Below are 6336 nucleotides of genomic sequence, written 5' to 3'. Positions count from 1 at the left end.
CAATGTGCAATTTTTCCTCCCTTCAAACCCTGTTCTCAACCTGAATTTACTTCTCGAGTTTTTTCTTTTTTTTTAGGAAATCACTATTTTGACAAAACAAATAGTATATGAAACAGTGCTTTTCTTCTTTCTCATAAAATGAAGATGCTTCCAAATGCAAATTCACACTTTTTCACAGGCTTGATTTTCTATGGTTGCACCTCTTTTTTTTTTACAGAAAAATACGAGGAAGAAAGAAAAGACAGACTTTTAGTGCAGAGAGTAAAATGGAGAGACTTTCTAAAATTCAGAAAAACACAGGCAGATTTTTGTGTTCACTTTCCCTTCCTTTTTCAACCTAGTATTTTGCTTCTAATCCCACCACCTTGTATAGATATATCACATGCATAGTGATTCTCTGATCCTACCTCTTTTCGAGCTCGAATTTGGCAAAAATTTCAAATTTTCCCTCTGCAGAGCTGCTCTCTGGCCTTCCTATAGAAAGGCTCATGTAGACTGTGTTTCCGCTCCTGTAGAATGTAATAATGCTCCTGTAGAGCCTGATAAGCAGGAAGCTTTTGAAAACTGGCAGAGAGAGACTGTTTCAATGTTCTGAAGGTGGTAGGTGAGTTGTTGCAGCCGAGAACTCGTCGATGCCAATGAAAACAAAAGGTGGTGAAGGCTTCAAGGAGGAGTTCTTATGGCTATTTATGGAGACTTTCGGTGATGGAGGGTGAGCTGGCCAAGTGTACGTTGGCCCCATTTAGACCATTGGTCCCCACTACAGTGCTATCATGAAACTGTATGCTGCCTACCCACAACACTTCCACCATTCGCGTTGGAGTTCAAAACATCTGCCACTACCAGTTTTTAGATTCTCATGAGTTGACTGGACACATGTGCAGAGTGAACTCCAGCTAAGCGCTATTGAAATGGACGAGGGTGGCCAGTTAACTAGCCACTTATCTAGTTTAATCCCAACCATTCCATTCATTCATGCAGTTTTGAATCATACAGATGCAACAAAGGAACGTGATTAGACACTTACTTGTAAGTCGAAATGTGTGTGCTGCGGTGCTGCTTGGTTCTTTTGCGGCTGCATGCTCATATTCAGTTGCTACATGCCTGTATGCCTTCTGTTGTATGTTTTTTGTTGTCTGATGTGTGGCTATTTTTCTTGTGCAGGTATCCTCTGGTTGGATCTAAGCTACAGGAGTCTGCTTCAACCTTCAGATTTGCACCCTCATGCTGCTGATGCTAGATTTTAATGGGGCAGTTACTTGTTTTGTTTATTTCTCCCAAATAGTAGATTAGATTGACCTGAAATTTTTTGAGCATGTTTCCATCATCATTATGCACCTCCCATAGAAAAATTTGGTCAATGGATGCATGGATTTCGAGAAAAACTAAAAATGGTTGAAGGTGATGGAGGCCAATTTCTTGGAAACTATGCGCTGGAATTGGCTGAAATTGCTTGGGCATGTTTCCATCATCCCTATACAAATCCCCATGAAACAGTTTTTTAAATGGATGCACGGTTTTCAAGTTAGGGAAAAAACAAATTTCTACTCTATGTATTTTTGTATCAGAGCATTCTGCAGTTTTTGGACAGTAATAAAAATGAGCTTGGGGTGTGATGCAAGCTTGGAAATGATGGAAGAGAGGTTTGAAGACTGCAGAAGGATTTATAAACCCTTTATTAAGCTTCCCTATTCCCCAAACTGCTTTTAAAATCCATTTCTAGCTCTCTGTAATTTCTACAGAAGTCTCCTGTAGAAAACACAGTTTTCAGAAAAAAAGCACAGTGAGGTGGAAGGAATATCAAGAATGATGGAGAAGGGTGAGGGAAGGTAGGATAGGTACTATTATTGGTTTCGGATATTTCTTGGCACCTGCTGTTGCTTCTTGAAGTTCTCATGCAGACCTGCAAGGCAACTGGAAATTCATTTTTATTTTTCTTTTTCGCCTTCTTTTTTTTGGAAACAACTAGAGCGCCTCAAGAAGGTTTTCACCCTAATTGCCTGCCCTGGGTGCCTTCAAGGGAGGTTTTCACCCAAGGATATTATTTTCTTTCTTTTCTCTTCTTTCCAACTAATTGACCGCCTCATGGAGGTTTTCAATCAATGAGTCAATCTGAGGCGCCTCCGAGGAGGTTTTCACCTTAGATTTTTTATTTTTTCTCTTATTTTTCATTTTTTCTTTTTCCTTTTTTCTCTACCCTACCCTACTTGAAAAAAAAATCATTTTCAAGTATAATAATACCTCCAATGGAGCCATGTGCACATCAAGATGATAGACAAATTGATGTGGAGGCTTGAAATGTATGTTTTGACATATATCCAGATTTCAGAGACCAAATGATTTGACTTTGAAGGGATCAGGCATAGTTGAGGAAGAGAGTGATGTTGCACCTTAGTGACCGTCTGGAACCATATCTCAATATAGCTATGATTTCATTGGCCTTTCTGTTGATCTGGATCATTCTTCATGTCTTCTTCTACCATGACCTTCACATATTCCTCTTTTTGCTAATTTTTCTCTTGAATACATGGAGGATTTAATGGTAACCATGAGGGAGCTCTCTCAATCTCTAATCTGATGTCTTCTCTTCATCAAGTGCAACCCATGGTTCTTTGATCTTCTCTTTTGCATCTTCTTCTGCTGGATGTGGTCCTTCAATGATATCAATATTATCTCTTTTTTGCAATACTCTTCCTGAACTATGGTGAATATCGTTGAGCTCAAGAGGAGTTGTTTGGAAGTGTTGTACCTTGGCTTTGCAATTAGGTTGAGCTACTCCAATGTGAGGGTTTGGAAATGGTGGTTCCCCACTATATACTTGTTGTACATGTCTGTTATTCGGGTTTGGGTTCGATTGAGTAGGCATTTGGGGTTGACTTGGTGGAGTAGGAGGCGATGGTTGCGGTTGAGCAGGTGGTGGAGGTAAAAGAGTGGGAGGAGAGTTGTACTGGGGCCTCCACCCCTAATGAGGTGCATTCCACTGAGGTTGTGGCTAAGCATAGGGGTGAAATAGATGAGCAGTTGGTTGGGCATAATATGGAGATGTGAAGGACCAAGGAGGAGGCGTGGACCAAGAAGGATGAGCAGGGGGGCCCCAAGAAGGTATAGAAGTGACTTGGTTGGGGTTGTAGTATGCCTAAGATGTCCCTTGCATCCCCTGCTCATATGGTCTAGGTCCATGCGGCTTCCTTTGGTCTATGTAATAGGTCTGTTCAGTGACTACTTCAACCCTTTGGTAGTGTTGTGCTCTACAACAAAACCCCATTTCATATCATTTTTATTCTCAAAACTATAATATGAAATGGGTCCCTTTTTATTTTAATTGGTATCAACTTAGTATTATTCAAAAAGGTCCGAAAATAAAATGAAAACATTACAAAACCTTTTTGATAAACCAATTATTTGGTCTTATAATATATAAATGATTAATCTTTTATCATTGCGATAAAGCAATCGCAAGATCGCATGTCGCAATGACAAAGGAGGCATAACTTAAAGGCCCATTGGTTTTCCCCGATGCGACAACATGCAAAAGGCTATCGGATATCGGCAATAACGAGTTATCATAACAAGCGTCCCTTTCGCTCTGATGCGATGCGATAAAGTCCCTTTCGCTCCAATGTGATGCGATAAAGTCCCTTTCGCTCCGATGCGATGCGATATCACTTTCGGCGATCGGGGATGTACCATGCATGCTTTTCAAACTGCTCAGTTAATACTCCCGATGCGATGCGATTTCGCTATCGGCAATCGGGGATTCCAAAAGGAACCAATATAACGATTTAAGTTTTCCCCGACGGCCGATTGCGATAAAGCCAAAAGCGCGAATTTCAAAGAATTGTTAAAGCAGGGATATTACGATTAATTCATATTAAAGGCCTTATCTTCCCAACAGCGATTCACCTGCGCTCAACCGCCAAAACATCCAAGGCACGCTTAAACAAATCATTCGGCCAATAAACGATATGATGGGCATTTAAAGGATTGGCAGGTTTTAACGGCCATTTAATGAAATAGTAAGTCTAAAAATCTTTTCACAGATTGTATCCGTGGCCACTTTAAGTTAATCCTTCACCGTGCATTGATCAATATATCTCGCTCATATTTGGTTTGCGCTACCAATTCTCTATATTACGTTCATTTTCACTCCTGTGCAGAATTCTTCCGAAGCAATAGATTCAAGCAGAATGGGGAAGAAGTCTAAGAAAACTGCAATCGCTTCCACTTCGCCAGCTACAGGACAACTCATCGCTGATCCAGGAACTAAAAGAAAAGGATTGATATCCGACACTACATGTCTAGGACTCGGCAAAACTACTTGGCAAAGTACCTATAATTTGATTGAAGCCGAAGAACCCGAGGTGACAGCAGTACAAGCCACAGTAGATACCACTCGAAAATCTGATGCTACTCTAAAGGATTTAGCCGACTCTTTCCTTCATCGGATAGCAGCTCGGGAACAAATTCTCCCATATACGGATGTAGTGAGGTGGGCAATTGAGGAAATCCCAATCACAGACAGAACCTTTTGCACCAGAGATGGGAGAATCTTCGGTTTATTTCAATCTAATGATTTAAGGCAAATGTATCATTTTTCTGTACCAGAGAAGAAGTACAACAAGGCATATCTAGAGAAATTCTGAGATGAGAACGAAATTGAATCCGAACCCATTCGGGATTGGAGGCAAAATCCAGCAAAACACAAGCATGAATCTTCGGGTAAATTGACAACGGCGAAAACATTGGAGTAGTCATGTTATCCGGAACTAGAGAAAAATGGGAGATTAATCGCAGGAATTAACAGTTTGACATGGGACACCTATTGGTTCTTCTTAGTCAAACCATACAGCCAGAGAGCCGCCCTCAAATGCCTTACATATGCAATCGGGTATATCATTCCCGATATACAGGATGCCACCTATGCTGCCCAACTCAATTCTCGCCTCAACAGACCACCTGAAGTGGAGCCAATGCTTGCGATATGCCAGCTCAGGTTTAAAGACAAACAGCCTAAATGATGATTCATGTCGCCGACTGCCAGATTGCTGTGAAAGAGATATTCAGAATCAATTGGTACCAATTAAGTAGGATTTCAGTTTCATAGATAGTTAGTTTAATTAAGTATTTATAGACCCTTTCATGTATTTGGAAAGGGTCGTAAGTTTTGTATATGACTTAAAGCCTGAAGTTGCACTACTGTACTTCAGGCGTATTCTTTTATAAAACTGGACCAATCATTCTGATTTTGACAAAGAAGCTTTTATGCGAATGTGCACTACTGTCTTTGTTTGAAAGTATTTCTGAGTCCGAAGAAGAATTTCAAATAGCGATTGATATTGGGAGTGATTAGCAGCTCATATGGTACTATTATCTATGTCTGAGTCCATTCTTTTTATATGAATTGTCATTTGATCGCTTTTGCTATTATCGGATATATGTATATGTGTTTTAAACATCATTCTTTATTCCTTCCATTATTGGATGTTTACAGTATGCTTTCCTTTTGATCATATATGTATTGATAATATAAATGATAAGTGTAGCAATATTGTGTTAATCACTTTGTTTAACTATTTAAACAAAGTAATCCTTGAATGAATAAATGTCCATGTTTATTAGATAGAGTCATCTATATGCCTATCAATAGACATAGATTATCAAGCGCTACATTTCAAAGTACAATAGTTCCCGGGATTAGTAGTAGTCCTTTTATTTTGCTGATAGATTAAATTATTCACCTATCGTTAGATTAGATAATCAATCATTCATCCACCCCTTTTATTCATTACTGGGAAACTGGTCCCATTATCCCCAGTCGGAGCCACCATTCCAAAAGGAAAAGGAGTTGTATTAAGGTACGGACCGGGTGGTTATCCCCCAATGTTGATACAACGATTTTTGGGGCATCAACAAGTAGATAGCTTTAAATCTGGGCAAGGAAGGGCACTTGTCTGTAAAATGATTTTCTTCACAGATTGAACAAACCTCTGTAGATTTCCATGGGCATTCACTCCTAGGATGCCTCCTGATGCATCTAGTGTAAAAAATGGCCAAAGCCCTCTCTGGTTCCTCTTGTTTTCTTTTGATATGCATGGCAAGAATCTGCCTCATCTCGCTCTTGAAATCTTCCAGCCAATTCTCAAATTCACTTCTAAGAGATGAGTTGGAATACAAGGTACTTCTCCCAACATTTTTGTTTTCAGCCATTGGCTCCAGAGGAATGGGTTTCTTCTTCATCTTTCCCTATAGGTTCTTCAAATATGTTTGGCTGTTACCTTCGGGTTTTTCTTGGTTGCAGCCACCGAAGAAGAGAGAAGGTTGGTTGTGTGAAGCAGT

The sequence above is a fragment of the Pinus tabuliformis genome, chromosome 5_1 (genome assembly GCF_031772625.1).
Source record: "Pinus tabuliformis cultivar Carrire ecotype Pingquan chromosome 5_1, CPIR1, whole genome shotgun sequence".
Taxonomy (NCBI): Eukaryota; Viridiplantae; Streptophyta; class Pinopsida; order Pinales; family Pinaceae; genus Pinus; species Pinus tabuliformis.
This window is presented reverse-complemented; position numbering follows the sequence as displayed.